This window comes from Lissotriton vulgaris, chromosome 2_1 (assembly GCF_964263255.1).
Source record: "Lissotriton vulgaris chromosome 2_1, aLisVul1.2, whole genome shotgun sequence".
In the NCBI taxonomy this organism is placed as follows: Eukaryota; Metazoa; Chordata; class Amphibia; order Caudata; family Salamandridae; genus Lissotriton; species Lissotriton vulgaris.
The window spans coordinates 767110560-767132934 of NC_141687.1; the positions used below are offsets into that span (position 1 = coordinate 767110560).

General features: G+C 49.1%; 1 protein-coding gene across 7 annotated transcripts in view; it reads left to right on the forward strand.

Annotated features, from left to right (window-relative positions):
- Positions 1–22375, forward strand: part of UBR3 (ubiquitin protein ligase E3 component n-recognin 3) — a 2118328-nt gene that overhangs the window by 1629640 nt on the left and 466313 nt on the right. The gene's annotated exons all lie outside the window — the stretch shown is intronic.

Here is a 22375-nt window from a genome sequence, read left to right on the forward strand (position 1 = left end):
TCCCAATTTGACATATGCTCCCTTTTTGGTGTTCAACGCTGTACGTGTCTTTTCTGGAGTGTTGGTCTCGGATTCTGAGACTCTTCCCGCCATTCGTTAACTTGGTGTTTTTGTCCACTTCCTTCGGATATGCCTTTTTTCCACATTTTCACATCTATCGTTAAAGCTACGCCTGCGGGACAGCTCTTCTGATGGCAGTGGGCCTTGGCTACTTCCTGCAAGCCTATATTGTGGGTTGTTTCTCATGGTTGGGCACTCTTATGCTTCTTGTGTAAGCCACTTTAAGGTCTCTCTGGCTGTTTGCCTGCTGCATATTTCTACTTGCTTCAGCAGGTTTAGAATTGTTGCTAATTGCCCCTAATTACCCTTTTTGGGGATTGTGTGTGCACTTGGCATGTTTCTGGTCCCGCCGGCTATGCCCAGCGCATTGCTCAGGTTCTAGCTCTTGCCTTTGGGCTTTTGAGACTGGCTCCTTCGGCTTCCTTCTATAGGCTAGTCTGTTAGGCTCTGGTTGCATCTTTTCAAGTTCATTTCCAGCTCGGGTCAGTGTACTCCTCGTGCGCCATTAAGCGGAGAGTGGTCCTTCTTTCTCTCTCTTTTTCTTGGCTCTGCTATAGAGCTCATGCCGTTCTACCTGTCGTTTTATACAGGTATGAAGTGGCACCATTCTTGCATTTTTAGGATATCTTTTATCCTGTTATTTCTGCTCTTTCGAGCTGCTTGGGTTGCTGTCTGGCTGTTCCGCCACAGTTTTCCCCCTTTATCCGTCACTCTGTTGCCGGATCGAATGCTTGGCACTTTCTGTTGTTCTGTTGCAGACCCGCCTCAACTTTGGTGTATGGCTGTGGTATCTATTCTAAGATATGGAATCTGCGGCTAGATGTTTCTATCGGATGTATAAGTTACTTACCTTCGGTAACGATCTATCTGGTAGAGACGTTGTCTAGCCGCAGATTCCTTAATGCCGACCCAGCCTCTCCGTTCTGCGAGAACCTTGCATAGCGGTGTTCTCCACTGGCCTCTTCAGTTGCCAAAGGGTGAGATCTCACAGGAGTTCAGTTGTGGCTCCCCTCTGAGTGTTTCCAAATACAGTTAACCTCGTCTAAGGGGCTTCTTCCTGTAATACGGCACGAGGAGATTCGTTTTCCTCTCCTGTTACCTTACCTTACTTCAGTCTTATCTATTGACTCGGGGCCCTGGTCCCCTCTTGGTTCTCCTCTTGGGGGTCAGTTGTGCTCTGGTTTTAACCTCCGTTATTATAGGGAAAGGGCCAGTCTTTTCATCCTTCCTACGGTGCAGTGTTGTTCTTCTGTGCTCCGTTCTTAATAAACAACACCGTTCTACATGGCAATATCAGTCTATTTCGGTCTGTTGGGATGTTCTTCCCTTGTTGCATTCAGAGAAGGGTCTTCGCTTAGCCTGCGGGAATTTTTCTCACATTTTATCAATTATATGTAGGCAGTGTCTAATTCTGTCTTTTTTATTCACGGATTTTTCATCCCTCGCACACTGTTCCCATATTTTCACAGTTTTTAATTGGTGGCTCTGTGTTGTGCAAAAGAAACGTTTCTTCGAATAAAACTTATGTCAGGGTGCCAGGAAGGACTTCAATGACCTCGCTAACGTCACGTACATGGACGACGTCAGGGCGGGGTCATGTGGCGCCGTCCCCCGGTGCGCAGAGGTGCTGCTGCAAAAAAATTCTGAATCCAGTCTGAAGCCTGGGGATATTCTAAATCTGAAAGAGACACGTTAGTGATAGATTCCTTACCTTAGAATATCCCCAGGCGTCAGACTGAATCCAGCAAATTTTGCGTAGCAATACCCCTGTGTGAGAAGTTGGCCTGATATATGATGCTCACTAGTTCTAGTGATCACCTTGTATCAGTCCAAACAACCCTTATGGTGATTGGTTGTAAGTCAACCTTATAGACCAGCTATCCTAATGGTAGCATGGACAAAGCAGTCTTAGGCTAAACTCTTTTGGCATGTGAAGCCAGCTGTTTTACCACATATAACCCCTTGAATACCAGATGAAAGGACACCACACAGGTTGTTATGAAAATAAACAATATATTTATTACTAACAAACACCTCTGAACTCTTTGAGATCAGAGGGCTAAGCACATAACAATACTCTTCAGAAAAATACAATAAGTCGCACAAATTACAATAGTGCCCTAGGGGCACGACAAACCATATACTAAGTAAATGGTATAAGTAGAACGATAGAAGAAATGAGGATGCCCAGAGGCTGTAGAATCGCTGGGGCTACACTACCCTAACCTTAGGTAAGGAGCAGGAGGCCCACGGGACGCGTGTGCAGTGTTAGAACACACACGCGAGTTTCAATGCAAAGTCAATGGGCATGAACAAATTACGAAATAGGTAAGTAAAGACAGTTCCGACTGGTTGAGACTGAAACTACAGGATACCTGGACACTAGGAGAGTCAATCTACCTATGAGCACTGAAATGCTCTCGTTACCTCACCCACGGGCTGCGGGTGCATAGGTGTGAAAGTGTGTCGGGTTTCCGCGTTGAAGTCAATGGAGCCTTGGAGAAAGATGCTGCAGGCGACCAGGAGGAAGAAGTCCGGAGTGATCCAAGGGTGGATCAAGGAAGATGTAGACCTTAAAGCAGAGGGGACAATGTTCACAGTCACTAGCCAGTGACCGGAGTGGAACCAGTAAGGAGCCATGTGATGTCGTCGCGATCAAATAAAGAGGTGACTCTTGACTGTGCAGCCACGTGAACCAGGAGGTGTCTTCGACGACCAGGATGGAGGCACGAGCTGTCCCATGTAGGCTCTCTGTCGGCGGTGTCTGTTCCAGAATCGGAGTCAACAGGCCTTGGCAAAGGCAACCCACACGGCAAGTGAAGATGGCGTCTGGTGCGGACCAGGAGGGTCCGGGGTACTTCTCTTGTGGAAGGAAGCAAGGGCCAGTCTGGAGCAACCAGACCAGCGGTGTAGATTTCAAGGTTCGTCGTCTAGGAGGCCACTAGCCAGCCGGCAAGTGACCAGACAACGCGTCGAGCAGCAACCAGGCAGAAGGGCCCCACGCAGATCTCGTGGATGCTGGAGGGCTGGTCTTCGGTGCAGAAGTCCCCAAAGCACTTTCTCGAGGGTGCCTCAGAGGTCGTGCTGGAAGCGAAGTGCAGTTCTTCAAAGGTGGCCGGTCACACGTGTCTCGTCGCACCCACGGGTCTCAGCTGTGCTGCAGATGTGGGTAGAGGTCGGAGAGGTCGGAGAGGTCTGGGAGTCTGGGTCTCGTTGAGCTCTGAGGTCTGGTTCCGGCAGGAAGGATGACAAAGTTAACTGCTAGGACGCTTGATGGTGCCTGCAGATGCAGGGTGGTCACTCGTTGGCCACAAGGGAGAATTCTTCAGTCTTCTGTGGAGCAGAACGTCGTAGTCCAGAGTTTCTTCTTGTAAAGTTGATCAGGATAATCTAATTTGGAATGGGACTAGCTCCTACCTTTATTCTGCTAAAGGGGGCTGTACTAGGGACTCTGTACTAGTGACTAGGTCCCTCCCATGGGTGGGACCAGGAAGGTAGGTGGTTACACCCCCTATCCTTAGTCCGGTTTCGCGCCAACACTGGGGCTGGAGTGCCCCAGCAACTGGTTTGAACCCGGGTATGCACAGGGACAACTTGTGTGCCCCAGGCATGTCTCATTCCTTTCTGCCCTGCCTATCTGGATACACAAAGTCCAGTCTGGGGGGGTGCTAGCAACTCCCCAGGCAGGAAATCCTTTGTCCAGGCCTCCGTTGCTGGAAGGATTCCCAGCAGCAGGAGGTCAGACTTCTGTCTGTGGCAGCAGCATCCATTTTGTGATGCTGAGGCTCGGGTTAACTTTAACCGGGGTTACAGTTACATACATGTCTAATCCCTCTAGAACAGAGGTCTTCAAACTTTTGGTTGCCGAGACCCCCCTGTCAACATTTTCTAGCATAAGGACCCTCTCCTGACAAAAATTTCTAAACCTCTAGGTTATGAGGAAGGAGAGGACCAAATTATGCGACAGGCTTCACTAAATTGTGTGAGTAGAAAATGTAAATAATGTTCTGTGATGCTGCGTATTTTGGGGTAGCATTGCTTTATTATTTAGAATTTTTTTAACACAGTAATACTGAGGAAAGATTTCACCCCATCAGTACCAGTTTATAACCAAAATACAGCAATTAACATCAGAAAGATGTCTAGTCAACCTCTGTGAAGGGCCTCCCAATCCGAAGGAATACGCGCTGCCACATTAGAAGCTCACCTGGCCATGGCCGGGAGCAGCAAGGGTGCATTCAAACCGTGGTGGTCTTGTGCAGAGTTAAGCAGTTAACCCATGCCCCTTTCCTCGCACCCCCTTCCTTCCATCCCTCTCTTCTCTCCTCTCCCAACCCCAAATCCCTCTCTCACATTACAGGCAGATGGTTATTAGCCCCAGGACACCTTTTGGTAACAGTAGCGCACTACAAATGAAAATAATAGGCAGAAGCAGGGCATCCACTAGACCCGAACTTCGGGTAGGGGGGGGGGGGGGGGCTGGGGGTTAACACTCCCAACTAGGGATTATCCAAGCACTGGTCGCACACGGTGCAACAGTCTTCCCACCTTCTCCATGAATTCCCTCACTACCACTCACCAACAATACACCTCATCTCTCTATAGCACCTGTCTGACAAACATTTCATTTTTTTATAGTGCTACTCATAGTTTACTCACATTCAGTTCTCTGATGTGCATGGTACATCTTCTTTATACCAGGCACTTTAACCTTCTGCACTGTGTGGGTGACAAGAGTGCCCATGTGACTGCACGGTGAGCAATGCAACAGTGTGAGAGTATGGTAAAAGGAGTGACTGCAGGGTGAGTGAGGTGACCATATGAATTTGGGTTCGGCTGTAAGTGCAGAGTGGGATGAATTAGTGCATGGTTAGTGATGGCCTTGTTTGAGTGAGCTACAGATTGAGCAGTAAGGGGGGGACAGGTGAGTGGAGTGTCACATGAGTGCAGGGGGAAAAGTGTGCTTGTGTGACTGCAGGGTGAGGTACTGAGTGAACAATGCAAGCAAATTTTTAGTGCAGAGTGATCACTGTGAGAGCAGGGTGAGCGGGTGAATGTTGTGAGTGCATGGTGATCAGTGTGAGTGCATGGTGATTAGTGTGAGTGCGTGGTGATTAGTGTGAGTGCATGGTGATCAGTGTGAGTGCATGGTGATCAGTGTGAGTGCGTGGTGATTAGTGTGAGTGCGTGGTGATTAGTGTGAGTGCGTGGTGATTAGTGTGAGTGCATGGTGATCAGTGTGAGTGCATGGTGATCAGTGTGAGTGCATGGTGACCAGTGTGAGTGCATGGTGGCCAGTGTGAGTGCATGGTGACCAGTGTGAGTGCATGGTGATCAGTGTGAGTGCATGGTGATCAGTGTGAGTGCATGGAGATCAGTGTGAGTGCATGGTGATCAGTGTGAGTGCATGGTGATCAGTGTGAGTGCATGGTGATCAGTGTGAGTGCAGGGTGATCAGTGTGAGTGCAGGGTGATCAGTGTGAGTGCAGGGTGATCAGTGTGAGTGCATAGTGTGAGTGCATGGTGATCAGTGTGAGTGCATGGTGATCAGTGTGAGTGGCGGGTGAATGGTGTGAGTGCATTGTGATCAGTGTGAGTGCATTGTGATCAGTGTGAGTGCATTGTGTTCAGTGTGAGTGCATTGTGTTCAGTGTGAGTGCATTGTGTTCAGTGTGAGTGCATTGTGTTCAGTGTGAGTGCATTGTGTTCAGTGTGAGTGCATTGTGATCAGTGTGAGTGCATTGTGATCACTGTGAGTGGCGGGTGAATGGTGTGAGTGCATTGTGATCAGTGTGAGTGCATTGTGATCAGTGTGAGTGCATTGTGATCAGTGTGAGTGCATTGTGATCAGTGTGAGTGCATTGTGATCAGTGTGAGTGCATTGTGATCAGTGTGAGTGCATTGTGATCAGTGTGAGTGCATTGTGATCGCTGTGAGTGCAGGGTGAGCGGGTGAATGTTGTGACTGCATTGTGATCAGTGTGAGTGCATTGTGATTGCTATGAGTGCATGGTGATCAGTGGGAGTGCATTGTGATCAGGGGGAGTGCAGGGTGAACGTGAAAGTGAAGGCGAGAATGAGAAGTGAGTAGTTTGAAAGCAGGGTGCATTCCTAGAAACTTGAAGCGTAGGGTTCAACTATTGCTATAATGGCATTAATCAGGGTTCGAGGGTGGAGGAAATAAATAATGTGCTGATCCTGCAACAAACTTCCAGTCTAAGGATTAGGGTTACCAGCTCATTATCACCTACAGCTGTATTTTTTGCACTTATCTGTGAATACTTAGAACAGCAACTATAAATAGAAAGCACTTTTAATTGTTAGCTAGGGATGCCTCAATGATCCATGACTAATAATTAAAGAAAATAAAGACAGAAAAGTCACATCACTAATTAATACATACTTTTTTATTTATAACTCAATTTAGTGTCAAGAGCAGGTCTCTGCAGGATTTTTAAACACATAGCAGGCATGTCTCTTTTGGCAACCCAACTTTATATTTCTTTACATTAAATGCATTCTCACACTACAGCAGTAAGTGTAAACATACAAATGTAAGGAATAGGCAGAGTCGGGGGCCAGGGGGTACTGGAACCATAAAAAAACTAAGCTTTGGTAATCAGTTAACAAAGGCATTTAAAGAGGCCCCAGGAGCACGAGCTGCTCTGCAGCAGCCCGGGCTGAGACACAGGATGGGGGAGGAGGGGGGCTGAAGCCCTGGAGGCCAGGGCAGAAGTGACACGTGAAGGCGCGACCCCCTTTGCATCGCTCCACGGCCCCCCAGGGGGTCGCGCCCCACAGTTTGAAGACCCCTGCTCTAGAAGGGTGGAATGCTACCCCCGTTGCCAGAACTGGCGAGGGGGTAGTATTCCAAAGCGTATGACACCTTACATGACATGTTTTGATAATGCTATGCCAAAGTTAGCAATAACCGCAAGGATTATAATGCACTTAAGAGTATATGGTATAGCGTTATCATGGAACAGCTATAAGGACTTGGTTCCGAAAGCTGCAGACAGGCTCAGCTCATGCTAGAGCATCATCTCACATAATTCCAAGCACTCTGCCTTCAGGATTGATAAGGCCTGCCATAGGAGTGACTTATAGGAGTATGTGTCCATTTTGGGGTTAGATATAGGTATACTATATCTACAGCAAAGTGTGATTACACCACCTTGCCCCAGCTGTGTTACCAGCCAGTTGTGTCTGTTTAGATGGCCAGCCAGGGGTGGCATAATACATGCTGCAGTTCCTGGTAGGCCTTGGGTGCACTTATGCCCTGGGTACCTATGGTACACTGTACAAGGACAATTCAGAGAGAGAACAGCTAGGCTGTGTGTCTGATTAGCAGACCCACAGCCAGGGAAAGTCGTAAAGCAAAAAGCAAAAATCTGGGGTGACCATAGGATTGCAGACCCTACTTTCCTACACCCTGCGCGCCGGCAGGCGTCGTCCGCGGCTCCGCGTTCGTCGTCTGCGTCGCTAGCGCCAGAATGACGTAGTCGGAGTACTTGGACGCCGCCCATGCGCGCTGACGTCAGTTCTTCTTTTTTCCGCGCCAGCTAGCGCATATCCGGAGAAGCTCTACCCCTTAGTCTTTTTTGACTAAACTTTTTGATCATTTCTCTACTCGAGTCTTCGACTCCTATGGTGACGGTATGGATGCCCAGGTTTAAACCCTGTTCCAGGTGCGACCAACTGATGTCGGTTACCGACCACCATCGCCGGTGCCTCAAGTGTTTAGGCCTCGACCACGACGACCGCACCTGCTCCGACTGGAACTCCGGCAGTCGGCCCCGCGCCGCTCCAGGTCCCTGTCCCACAGGAGGTCGATGGACGGGTCGCGGGGTCGGAGCCCTCGCAGCTCCGGGAGTGGACATCGGTCGTCGGGATCCAAGTCCTTAGGTAAGAGGCATGAGAGGTCGGAGAGACGTCATCATTCCTCTGACCCACCCCGACACTCGCACGATGCGGCTGGGGGTTCGGGTGACACCACCCACGCTGCTCAGACGGAGTCGCAGACGACGCCGCCTGCCCCACACCTTCGGGTCCCTGGGCATGGCGCGACGCCTGAGGAGGTCGAGCGGTACCTCGTGGCCATGAAGACCCGGGGTCCGTGGTGCCTCCGGGCCCAACGGCCCCGGCTGGAGGGCCTAGCGGGTCGGGTGCTTCGGCCCCGGCGCCGCCAGCGACTTCGGACCCGGCGCCGCCAGCGACTTCGGACCCGGCGCCGCAGGCCCTCCCTGGATCCGCTTCCGGATCCGGGTCGTCGCCGGTCGACCTCACCGGCACCGGGCCAGCGGGTGTCGCCCCCGGCGCCTGCTATGGACGCCGTCCCCAATCATTCCCTCGGTCCGGTTCCGGCACCGCAGCGGCGCCGCTGGGGATTTCTATTTCCATGAACTGCCCCATCTGCTGACCCTGAACTACAGGAGATGGGTGACGAGGGTGATTGGGAGGGGTCTGAGGACCCTCTGGCTCGGGAGTGCCAGTCTCAACAGGACTGGACATATGAGGTCGGGGAGGCCAGTGGAATTGACACTTCGCCAGACACTGGATTTGTCTCCCCTCCAACCGTGGCTACGGAGGAGGGGGCTGCTTATAGTGTAGTGTTGACGAGGGCAGCCAAGGCCCTAAACCTTGAGCTCCCTGTCGCGGCCGTGAGGACTAACCTCCTCACTGAGGTCCTTAAACCGCAGGCAAGCTCCAGTGAGCCTCTACTGCCATTTAATGAGACCTTGTGTGACGTTCTTGTGGGCACGTGGTCCAAGCCCGCCACAGGTCCGCCTGTGGATAGGAACGTGGCCAGATGCTACCGCCCGGCCCCGGGCGACCCATGCTTTTTGTCCGCCCATCCCATCCCCGAGAGCCTGGTCATCCAGGCCTCCACTTCCCAGACCGCATTCCCAACGGCCCCCCGATCGGGAATCCAAGAGGTACGAACAGTTCGGGAAGAAGGTGTTCTCGTCCCTGAGTTTGGGTCTGCGGTCAGTCAATACCGCATGCCTCTTGGGCCGCTACACCCACACCCTGTGGGACACAGTCGCGGACGTGCTGCCACAATGTCCGGAGGAGGCCCGGGCAAAACTCGCCCAAGCCCTTGCGGAGGGTCAAGATGCAGCAGGGTATTCCATCCGGTGTGGTCTGGATATAACGGACTCACTGGGCAGGGCGATGGCAACGACTGTGGCAGTTCGACGCCAAGCCTGGTTGAGGTCTGCCAACTTTTCGGCTGATGTCCAGGCTACCCTTCTGTATATGCCGTTCGAAGGCCGTCACCTCTTTGGCGACAAGGCAGACCATGCACTTGAGCGTTTTAAGGACTCCAGGGCTACGGCCAAGTCCTAGGGCCTCTCGGCCCCACGCCAGCAAACGGGTGCCTTTCGCTCCTTTCGTGGCCAAGGAAGGGGCGCCCCCACATGTGCCGCCAGCCACGCGCCGCAGAATGTTCAACAGCGCGGTGGCGGCTGTGGAAACCGCCGTAGCGGCGGTCAAGGACCACGTCGAGGCCAGTCCACACCTTCCCCCGCAGCACCTGCCTCAAAACCCTCCTAGTCCGTGCTTTTAGGCCCATGTGATGCCAGTGGGGGCAGGGTTCACCATCACCTCTTCCACTGGCGCACTGTCACATCGGACAGGTGGGTGCTGCAAATCTTCCGAAGGGGCTACTCCCTCCCCTTCGAGGCGACCCCTCCAGCCATGCCACCGCAATTCCACCGCGTGTCGGGGTATCACTTGCAACTTCTGCAAGAGGAAGTCACGGCCCTGTTGGCTAAGGGGCCCATCGAGCGCGTTCCTGGGCCGGAAGTAGGGTGTGGTTGTTACTCCCTCTACTTTCTGGTACCCAAGAAGGGCAAAGGGGGCCTACGCCCTATCTTGGACCTACGGAACGTCAACGGCTTCCTCCGACAGGAGAAGTTCAAGATGCTGACTCTGGCTCAGGTCTTAGCTGCCCTGGACCCCGGAGACTGGATGGTAGCGTGGACTTGCAGGACGCTTATTTTCACATCCCCGTCCTGCCGACCCACCGGCGTTCCCTTCGGTTCACGGTAGGCCACAAGCACTTTCAATTTGCCGTGCTCCCCTTCGGCCTTACCAGCGCCCCACGGGTGTTTACGAAAGTGATGGCGGTGGTCGCAGCCATCTGCGCTGGTTAGGGGTGTCAGTCTTCCCCTACCTCGTCAATGGTTGTTGAAGGCGGGCTCGCCCCAGACAGTCGTTAGCCACCTCCAGACTACGGCCGATCTCCTGCACCTGCTGGCGTTCTCCATCAACATGCCGAAGTCGCACCTGTGTCCCTCCCAGAAGCTCCTCTTCATCAGAGCGGTTCTGGACTCGGCGCAGTTTCGTGTTTATCCTCCCAAACAGCGGGTTCGGGATATTCAGGCTATGATTCCGATCTTTCAGCCTTTATTCCGAGTCTCGGTCAGGTTGACACTGCGGCTTCTGGGGCTGATGGCCTCCTGCATCCTTCTGGTGCATCACGCCCGGTGGTGGATGCGGGCTCTGCAGTGGGACCTGAAGTTTCAGTGGGCCCAGCATCAGGGCAACTTGTCCGACCATGTCTTGATCTTGCAGGGCACTGCAAGACAGTTGCAGTGTGGCTCACTGACCGCGATTGGGTCAGAGCCAGATTCCTCTCCCTACCCCACCCGGAGCATTTAGTTGTGACGGACGCGTCCCTCCTGGGCTGGGGGGGCCACACGGGAGAGGCGAAGATCAGAGGCCTCTGGTCTCCGGCGGAGTCCCGGCTCCTTATCAACATTCTGGAGCTGCGGGCGATCCGACTTGCACTGAAGGCATTCCTTCTCTCTGTCCGGGGAAGTGTAGTGCAGGTGTTCACGGACAACACCACCGCCATGTGGCTGCAACAAACAGGGCGGGGTGGGGTCGTGGACCCTCTGCCAAGAGGCTCTGCGCCTCTGGCAATAGCTGGAACATCAGGGCGTGACTCTGGTGGTTCAACACCTGGCAGGTTCTCTGAACGCCAGGGCGGACAAACTCAGCCGCCGGTGCATGATGGATCACGAATGGCGTCTGAACTCGGACGTGGCACAAGGTCTCTTTCTGCAGTGGGGACAGCCTTGGTTAGATCTATTCGCCACAGAAGAGAACGCGCAATGTCATCAGTTCTGGGCGTTGGAATTTCCAAGGCGGCACTCGCTCGGAGACGCTTTTCGTCGCGAGTGGAGTTGCGGTCTGTTGTACGCCTTTCCGTCTATACCACTTCTGCCCAGAGTGCTGAAGAAGATCAAGCGCGACCGGGCACAAGTCATCCTTGTGGCTCCGGACTGGGCACGAAGGTACTGGTATCCTGAGCTACTCAGTATGTCAGTCGATCCCCCGGTTCGTCTGCCTCTTCAGGAGGACCTTCTGTCTCAGCAGCAGGGGACGGTCCTCCACCCGAACCTGTCCAGACTCCACCTCCATGCTTGGAGATTGAGCGGCGACAGTTGAGGCCATTTGACTTGCCTCCTGAAGTCTGTAACATCATTCTGGCAGCCAGGCGTCCCTCCACAAAATCGGTATACGCCTGCAGGTGGAACAGATTTGTGGCATGGTGCACAGCAAAGGCTGTGGATCCTCTCTCTGCCCCTCTTTCTGATGTTCTCCTCTTCCTCTTGCCCAGCAGGGCTCTGCTCTGGGCACTATCAAGGGCTACCTTTCTGCCCTTTCAGCCTTCCTAAGGCTGCCTGACCAACCATCTTTGTTCAAGTCCCCTATTGTAAATCGATTTCTGAAAGGCATCACACACACGTTTCCACCTGTTCCCTTCGTGATGCCTCAGTGGGACTTGAACCTGGTTCTAACTTTTCTGATGTGCGCTCCCTTTGAGCCACTTCACAACTGTCCTCTCCGCCTTCTTACTCTGAAGACTGCTTTCCTGGTTGCCATCACCTCTGCCAGGAGAGTGAGTGAGCTCCAGGCTCTATCCTCTAAGCCTCCTTTCCTTTCGGTCCATACGGACAAGGTTGTGTTGCAGACAAGGCCCTCTTTCCTGCCAAAGGTAGTCACAGCCTTCCACATTGGGCAGTCCATCACATTGCCCACCTTCTTTCCGCCTCCGCATCCCTCAAAAGAGGAAGAGAGGCTCCACCGTCTGGACCCAAAACGTGCACTCTCTTACTATCTGGATCGCACACGCCAGTTCCGGGTGGATGACCAACTCTTTGTTGGTTACGTGGGCGCTAAGAAGAGAAAGGCGGTGCACAAGCGGTGGATCATCTTGTGTATCCAGGCGTGTTAATCCTTGGCTAAGAAGGAGCCCCCTATTGGGCTGAGGGCTCATTCCACTCGGGCCACGGCGACTACCACCGCCTTGGGCCGAGGAGTGCCCTTGCAGGACATTTGCCAGGCAGCTACGTGGGCCTCGCTGCACACGTTTGCAAGACACTATTGCCTGGACAGCCAAGTCCGGAGGGATGGCTTCTTTGGCCGTTCCGTCCTCCAGGACTTTCTGGTGTGATTATTGGTTCGCAGATCCACCACCGGGGTTGGTATTGCTGGGGTATCTATTCTAAGGTAAGGAATCTATCACTAACGTGTCTCTTTCAGATGCACAAGTTACTACTTGTGAAACGATATATCTGTAAGAGACATTAGTTAGTGATAGATTCCTTACTGACCCACCCATCCTCCCCGTTTCTGCGAACCGATATCTAGGGTTAAGGTCATCCCCTTTCAGGGCCCTAGTTTCAATGGCACCAGTGTTGGTTTTTAGCAGGGCTCTGCGTTTCTGGCGCGGAAAAGCTGTGGCTAAGAACTGACGTCAGCACGCGGAGGCGGCGTCTAAGTACTCCGACGACGTCATCACGGCGCCCACGACGCCGACGAAGGACGTGGAGCCGCAGACGACGCCTACCGACGCGCAAGGGTACTGCTACGCAAAAATTTCCGGATCCAGTCTGACGTCTGGGGATATTCTAAGGGAAGGAATCTATCACTAACTAATGTCTCTTACAGATATATCGTTACACAAGTAGTAACTTGTGCAACACGACCCCCATCACGACCCTGCCCCTACCCCCAGTCCTGTCCCTACACTGAAACACTACCTTGCACGACATCACAACACTACCCTAAACCCTAAAAAACTACCCTACACTAACCCAACAACACTACCCTAAACCCTAACCTTACACTACCTAAACACTACCCTCTACGCTACCCTACACCAAATTACACTGCTCTACACTACACCTACATAACCGTCCCTACTCCCAAACACTACTCTAAAACAGTACAACCCTACACAAGTACACAACCCTGCACGACCCTACACAGCCCCTACATGACCCTACACAGCCCCACTTACCTCTTCCCATGCGTAGTTCCAATCTTCTCCCCCTTCCTGCTTCCTCTGGCTTCCTACATCCTCAACAGCAGACTTTGGGAGCAAATGGCCGACGCAAAAGCGGCGCCCGCCCCCTACGCATGCGTTATTACGCATGCGATGTAACAGCACTCGTACTAAAAGCGATGCGTTGTTACATCGTATGCGTAACGCATGCGAAGTAATGGTACGCGTAGAAATGTCCGCGCACTAATGGATGTTTCCCCTATAGTGATGACAACCTGTGCATGGACTTGCAGGAGGCCAGTTGGCTGAATGCTTTCTCAAATACTGATTTGTGTTCTCCTGTGGGCCATCAATGGAAGAGAGTGCTGCCGTGGGGTTGGTAATGAGATGGGCTGCAGAGGTATTGGACCTAAGCTGCCTACTATGGAAGTCAAAAAAAGTTTTGGCAAATGTTTTTCAACCCTTTTTACAATTTAATGAAGCTCTGACAGACACACTAATTGGCTTCTGGTCTAAACCTCGTGTCTTCCTGTTGGTGAACAGGTAGTTTGCCAGGCATCTCAGACCACCACCAGGCAACCCTATCTTTGTAACACAACTCACTGCACCAGAAGGTTTGGTGCTTCAGGCTTCCACCAGCAGAGTGAACACCAATTCTTTTTCTGAGACTCCCCCAGACAAAGTCCAAATGAATTTAATATTTTAGGGAAAGGAATGTTTTCCTCAGCCAGTCTAGCCCTCCAGTTAGTCCTTGGCAGCTATTTACTAGGAAGATATTCCCATGCTTTAAGTGACATGAGTGGCGAATTCCTGCCATCAATCCCTGAGACATTTCTGGTCAGCCCAGCTCAAACCATTCAGAATGGTCAGGATGCGACCAAGGACATCTTCTATTATTCAGACCAGGACACCACCGAGAATTTGAGCAGGGCAATCTGCACTTGCATTGTGCTTTAGTGTCCCGCTTGGAAGAGTTCCACTGGCTTCTTTGGGGATGTGCATGCCTGTTTGATGGACATGCTATTCGATTAATCTCTGCTGTTTAGTGGGAAGCCGATTCAGTGTTGATGTGCTTCACGGAAAGCCCAACAATGGCAAGTTTCTTGGGCCTTTGCAACCTTGCCAGACAGCCCCTTTTGAGGCTTCTCCAGTGGGCTAGTGTACCGAAAGCGCCAACGCCCACCAACTCCTAAAAAGCACCCCAGTCCTTTTGCGGTTTGGGAAAGGGATCAAGCAGATAACATCCCGGCCTCCAGGGACAGAACACTTCCCACTCCCTCCCCCCTCAATCATCAGCCTCCAAGCCGCTTTAGCTTGCCCGTAGAGGCACACAGCTAGCTAGTGTGAAACGGGGTCAGACATTTCCTTCAAAGGTAGAAAGTATAACATCTGACAGGTGGGTCCTTCAGATTGTTCAACAAGGCTGTGCCCTAACATTCTTTTTGACCCGCTACATCTTCCACCTACATCAGCGCGTCTTTTAGAGAAGCAGCTGTCCATCTTGCTCTAAGAAATGGAGGCTCTTTTGTCCAAGGGATCCATATAGAGGGTTTTGGCTTAGAAAATAAGGACTGGTTGTTACTCCCATTATTTCCTCTTACCTAAGAATGGCAGAGGGTCTCATCCTTTTTCCTGCCCAGAGTGTGGCACACTCAATACAGACTCTTTACTGGTAGAACTGTCAGTTTTCTTGTTTTTGGTTTGATCAGTGGCCTAGCAAGCCGTTGCAGTGGGCACCGTTATTGGTCCTTTTGTTGTGTTTTTTTACATTTTGGGCAGGCCAACCGTACCTGTTCAAGTTGTGACAAGTTTTCCCTCAAACCCTTTGCAATACCAAAGTGGGACCACAGTTTGGTTCTTAATTGCCTCATGTGCTCGTCTTTCAGGCTAAACCACAGCTATATACCAAGGCTTCTGACTTTAATAACTGTGTTCCTGGCTGCAGTAACCTGGGCTCGTCATATGTATGTGAACTCCAGGCGCTCTGGGTGAGCCACCTCACACCACTTTTTTTTTAACCAAATAGTGGTGCTGAGGACCAGGACAGCCTTTTTGCCAAAGGCTGTGACTGCTTTTCACGTTGTGAAATCCACAACAGTCCCCAGCGTTCTTTGCTCCGCCTGACTCCCATCAGTTGGACCCCAAAAGAGCCTTGAGGTTATACTTTGACCATGCTAATGTTCTTTGCTCATCATCATACATCCAAAGAGGAAGAGAGACACCATCTCCTAGATCCTCAGAGATATCTGATTTTCTACACCGATTGCTCCAAAGATCACTGGGTGGACGATGCCCAACAGTGTGACCCTTCTCACTAGGAGCCAAGGCCAGATCGCGCACCCAGATCCCAAACAACTCATTCTAGCTGTCTGGACCTTGATGACTTAGAGTTTGGTTACTTGTGCCTCTGCCAGAAATGCATGGGAATCTTGTGTGAGTACCATAGAGATACCGCAAAAGCGTGGTGTGCTGCAAAGTAAAAAGATTTGTCCAGCATTGCATCACAAAAACTACTGCGGTCCAAGGTATAATCATATACCTGCTCCACCTTGTAAAGTTAGGCCTAGCCTAGCTTTCATGGAGGGACTGAAAATAATCATCTCTTCTAGGGTTCCCCTGCACCAGTGTGGAACATTAATATGGGTACCGCATTCGAACCGTTACACTTTTTGCTACCCCAGTACCTCTCTTGGTAAGTAACCTTCCTGATGGCAATAGCACCAAGGTCTCTCTATAGTGATTATCTTAGCCTTCCCTTGAGGCCATTTGTTCCATTCGCTGTGATTTAAAAACTTTCACCAGCAATAGTATTGTGAACCAGACTATGCTAACTTCTAGTCCCCTTCATCACCAACACCAGGCTGTTGAGAGAACCCCAGCCTTTTCCCGCTGGCTAACTGATTTTTCACTCCCTTGATAAGGCGGGGCGGCATCTAGTCCTGTAGCCTGTACCCATAGTTAGGTGCCATTGCAGTAACATCGCATTTAATTGAACTTCTTGGTTGACTCAACCTTGGTAATTAACTTGTAATATTTGTACTTTCTTCCACTGTATTTGTACCTATTTTTTGCACCAGACAGCATTATTCACATAATATTTTCTAACATAGGGGAACAGGGGTCTCGAACCCTGGCCGTCAGTCTTTTCACGGCAAACAATAGCGCGTACCGCTTTAAATTGACAACCGGGCGCGCTCTGACGTAAGCTTTCACGTGACCGCCTTCCCCCAATCTGCATTAGGATATAACGGCTTGCCGGAGGTCTATCGTCTCCTTCCGGGTGAGACGGCAGCCTTGAAGATAGGTTGCGAGCGGGGAGCTGCGAGTAAGACAGTAAGTCAAATGCAATTCCCTTTAGGATAGCAGGGACATCTGTCATTTATTTCGCCGGTTGGATTACCTTTCAAATCACGCGTTTTCTTTTTAAGATGGTTACCGCGTGAAGATTGCCCATGCTGTCTACACCTATGGGAGATATTTTACTTCGCTAAATGCGTGAGTAGACCCATTAATTCTGTCACTGAGTGTGTTTCTTTATTATATACTTTTCTATATGCCTTATTTGTTTGTCTGGCTTGCACAGATCATTCCGCCACAAGCATAAGTGTCTACTCCATCCTGACACTCTGTGTTTATTTTCATGGCATTTCCTCGATGTGGCATTGCCATTAGCGTGATTGTACCTGATACCCTGATACTCTGTGTGTTTGTATATGTTTGTCCAGCATATATATAACATACCACTGTGCAATGAGCACCAGTGTCAATTCATTCCTGACACATTGTGCTTATTTTCTTATCGTTCATTCATGTGGCATCATTCTAGATATACCACCGCTTCCCCGTGTGAGGGGGTTCACCCTGATCTACCGACTGCTTCAACAACGCATCCATTAACTAAGTTACGTTTTAAAGTACTACCTATAACTAGTGTCGAGCATTAAGCACGATATTCACAAGACAGGCACATGGTTAAGATGTGATCAGCCCTGTTTTGGTTGTGAACTACATATGAGTTTTTCACAGGATACTTACCCATTAGGGTTGAAGGCAAGAGACTACGAGTGTGCACGCGTTCACTATGTGACGCTGTTGGACTTTCGCATTGCCATTCTACAATTTGGTGCATTAGTCTAGTTCTGATTCCCCATAAGGACCAATTTGTCTTTACACTGAGCATCGTGCAAACATGTGCATTATATGTCATTAAATGTCCTTTTTCTTCACAGGTTTTTTGGCTAGGTCTTACATTTTGTATTGACCTTTATCACGGAGACTGCTCGTGATAGTTAATTGTTAATTGTTTTTTACACATCGAGCCCCACAGCAGGGTGCGCCTTAGCGCGCGCATACCACTGGCGGTTTAATTAAGGTCCTGACGAATGCTGAGCAAATTGCAGTCAAACAGCAGAAACATGTTGACCACAAATTTTCTTTAATCATTAAGGACACAGGTTGCTTAATACAGAACCTATTAGTCTGCTCACTTGCTTTTAACAAATACGGGTTGGTCATTATTAAAAGAGGTATAAAGGCTACAACCTAGGATTTTTTTAATCTGCACATATTACCACTACATTTTGATTTGGGCACTGTTGCATTCACCACATCCTGCTGCGCTGTAAACAGGTGTTGTAGCACGCTGGGGGGGTATTAGACCACCCCAGCGGGGACCCCATGATGAAGCATGTCACCAGCTAGTGGTGAGTGAGGGTCCTTCTACAAAAGGGAGATCCCTGTCCTGTCTTACAAAGTGGGATACAGGTGCCCAGTTGTAGTTACAACCCAACTGGGGGAGGTGTTTGCTATTCCTGTTGAAGGTTTTGTTTTTTGACACACTGCTTTTTTGTAGCTTAGTATTATAATTTGAGCACTGTGCTATTCACTCCTCTGTTGTTATTATATAATAGCACCTTTAGGCCACATTAGTGAGCTGCAGGTCCTCACTCACCTAGAACCTTTAATATAAGTTCACAAGGAGAAGGTAGTACTCCGGACAAACCCTGTGTTCCTTCCAAGGTAGTTTCCCCATTGTACTTTAGATAAATGATATAGCTCCCAATCTACTTCTCTCAGCCAGACACGGTAGCGAAGAGAGCTATCCATACCCTAGATGTGAAGGGATCGCGCATGTATTACGTTGACAGAACTAAACTTTTTTTGATAATCTGACCATTTGTTTGTGGCCTTTGCAAAGGCCCACATGAGGCAGCCCAACCCCAAAGAAGGGGTCACTAGATGGCTAGTTAAGTGTTTTCAGACTTGCTATCACAAAGCCAAGACAACCCTCCTGTTACTCCTAGGGCACATTCTACTCGAAAGAAAGCTGCTACCATGGCCTTTTTAGGGAACCTTATCCTAGTTGACATAAGCAAAGAGGCTGCATGGTCAACCCCAAATACCTTTACGAGGCACTGCTGTATGGATGTTCTAGCCAGACAACAGGCAGTAGTTCACCAGACCGTTCTAAGAACTTTATTTCAGCATCTGTACGTAACATGTAGTGCTGTAGATTAACTTGACCTTCCTCTCCTGACACTTGTGGCTCTCTTCATGTTTTTTTTCTATAGATCATTTACTTTTTCTGAAATACACACGTGCATCTATTACTGTTACCTCACAACTCCAAGCTATTCACACCTGCTGTTCAGAAAGCAATCTAACATAGAGCTGATGCCCATGCGCATTGCCAGCTAAGGGAGCAGTCACTTCACCTCTTGACTAAAAATGCTTCTTTAAAGAAAAACAGCTTGCAAATTTCTGAGCCCAACACTGGATGACAGGGGTGTAGTATGTAGAACATGTAAATTCACAGCACTGCACACTAAGGAGTAAGTAACATTTTCCTTCCTGTTTTTCTCTGTCCAGTTGTTTGGTACAACTGTTAGACCAGCTTTCCCTTTCCTACCGGCAACATATATATATGTGATCAAGGCAGGGATCTGCCGAAACGCATCGTGAGGACTGGTGTTGAAATAAACTGAAAGAAAGCACTAAGAAGGGTCTGCCTCGTTTTCTTTCTGACCCTATGGGAGTTGGTAGCTGAAGCGAGCAATTCCGAATATATATATATATATATATATATATATATACCTCTATTCTACTGGTGGTCGCCAGTAGGTGGTTATGGTTAGGACCTTGTTTCTATTCAAAAAGTGTTTTTTCTTTTCCCAATAACTTTGGCGCCGGTTGACGAATCTTCGCGAAATTTTCAGTGTTGAAGGGAGGGGGCGGGCGTGAGGTGACATGTGTGCAAACACACCCTGTGGTGCGTTTTAAGTTGGGGAATTCATTCCTCTTCAATTCTGAGGGTCCCTGGGGGCCAACCAGCCCACCACTTACCTGCAGTAAGCGCCACTGCGCTGCGTTGCAGAGAGGTGGCCCAGGCCATGCCCCTTTTTACACCATGCTGCAACGCAGCTTTGTGGTGCTTACTGAAGGTAAGTGGTGGGCTAGTTGGCCCCCAGGGACCCTCAGGACTGAAGGGGGTGCGTTTGCGCAGTGGTGCAGGGTGGGGGAGTGGCCTGATGTTACAAGTGTGCAAACGTGCCCTGTGGCGCGTTTTAAGTTGGGGAATTAAGTACCCTTCAATCCTGAGGGACCCTGGGGGCCAGCTAGGCCACCAGGTACCTCCAGTAGGCGCCACAGGCCTGCGTTGCAGAGAGGTGGTGTAGGCCACGACCCTTTTTACACCTCTGTGCAACGCAGCTCTGTGGCGCTTACTGGAGGTACCTAGTGGGCTAGTTCGACCCCAGGGACCCTCAGGATTCAAGGGGAGTTAATCTCCGAACTTAAAATGGCCACAGGGCGTGTTTGCACACAGGTCACCTCAGGCCCCCCTCCCTTCACCACTGTGCAAACGTGCCCCGTGGCGAGTTTTTGAGAGGTAGTTTTAATCCCCCTGCCCTATAAAGTACTAGGGCCTTACAGAGTTCCCTACTGTATGCAGGTGTTTTCATTGTATTCTAAGTGTCTTTTAGCATAGCACTGGCTCTAGGACTGGTTAGTCAGTCAGTTACCATCAGTACCCGTCTGAAAAAGTTGTGTGTACAGGATGATTTTTCAACAAGTCCTTTTTAATGCTCCTCTTTTGGTTCTTTCTGCACATATCTTGCTTCTTCCTGCACTTTTTTTCGTCTTTGTGGACTTCTGTTGCCTCTTTCTGCATTTCTTTTGCTTCTTTCTGCACGTTTTTTCTTCTTTCTGTACATGTCCAACCTTTGTAGGCATAGTTAGAAACTAGCATTTAAAAAACCTTTGAAATTCACTTAAAAAAACCCATAGGTTTCAGGCATGTTATAGTTAGAAATTAGCATTTAAAAAACCTTTGAAATTCACTGAAAAACCATAGGTTTTATGGAAAGTTATAGTTAGTTGGACATTTCACTTGTACAAAACCATAGAAATTCCCCTGTTGTTGTTAATTCAGCTAACTATAACTCGCGCCCCCGCAATGCACTGCTGATGACATCACATATTACATCATTCATGACATGGTCCATGACATCACTAATGACATCATCCATGTGATAAATTGATGCATCTTCTCACACCCTAATATAACCTTTCATACACCCACTCTAAATTACAGACCGCCATTCTCAAAACCATAGACACTCTAACACCAATAACTACATACCCACTCACTGATTCTTAGGTTCACAAACACATCCACTCACTCATACTTCTGGTCACTCAGTACAGGACAATCATATGCACTCATACACCTATATAGAAACTCATACACCACCACTCATCTATAGTTACTCACACACATAGTCAGTCATGCAAATAATTAATCACATACCATTTACTCACCTATACCGTTATACACACACCAGCTCACTTACTCATACAAATACTAGCACATACTTTTGCTCTTATACAATCACGGATACAAGCACAGTCATCCATATAGCCACACTCACAATCACACACTCTCACTTATAGTCATTTATATACTCCAACACACATATATTCTGCCTCTCACATATGTAGTTACTCACACATATACAACTGAGATATACATTCACTCACTAACACACCCATAACACACACTCATTCACCCATACAGTCAATCACAGATGCACTCTTGAAACCATGCACCCAGGAAATCACCCACTCTCACATCTATGTACAGAGACTCACACACCCCACACACAAAAACACTCAGGCACCCATACAGATACTCAGACAACCAATCAATAACACATATAGACACTCATGTAGCTATTCGCAAACCCATGCAGCCGCTTACACACCAACAGACAGATACAGACATTCACACAGTTTACTCACTATGCATTCAGCAAGATAACTTTAATCACTCACTTATAAAATCTGTCACGCACCTACTAAATCATCCATTCAGACACTTGTACACCCACTTAATCTTCAATACGCAGTTTTCTTTATATATTAAACATATTTAAACTTTATAGAAACACACAGTCACTGGATGATGTCATCAGTGATGTGATCAGTGATGTCATTTGAGATGTCATCAGTGATGTAATCAGTGATGTCACTGACCATGTCATGAGTGATGTAATATGTGACGTCATCAGCAGTGCATTTGCGTGGGCGCAAGTTATAGTTAGCTGAACTAACTGTAACGGGGGAATTTCTATGGCTTTGTACGAGTGAAATGTCCAACTAACTATAACTTTACCTAAAACCTATGTTTTTTTTCAGTGAATTTATATATATTTTTTTAATAAAGTAAAGTTTGAATATATCTATATTATATATATATATATATATTATATATATATATATATATATATATATATATATATATATATAATATATATATATATAATATATATATTCAAACTTTACTTTATTAAAAAAATCACTATAATGCAATACAATACAAAATATCCTTTTTGTTATGACATGTCCAATCCCGTCTTCGCAATATGGACTCTATTGAGAGGGTGGAAGAGCAACCCCACTAAGTAAAGCGAGGCTGATAGTGGGTGAACAAATTGTTATTCCTAAACTGTGATCTTGA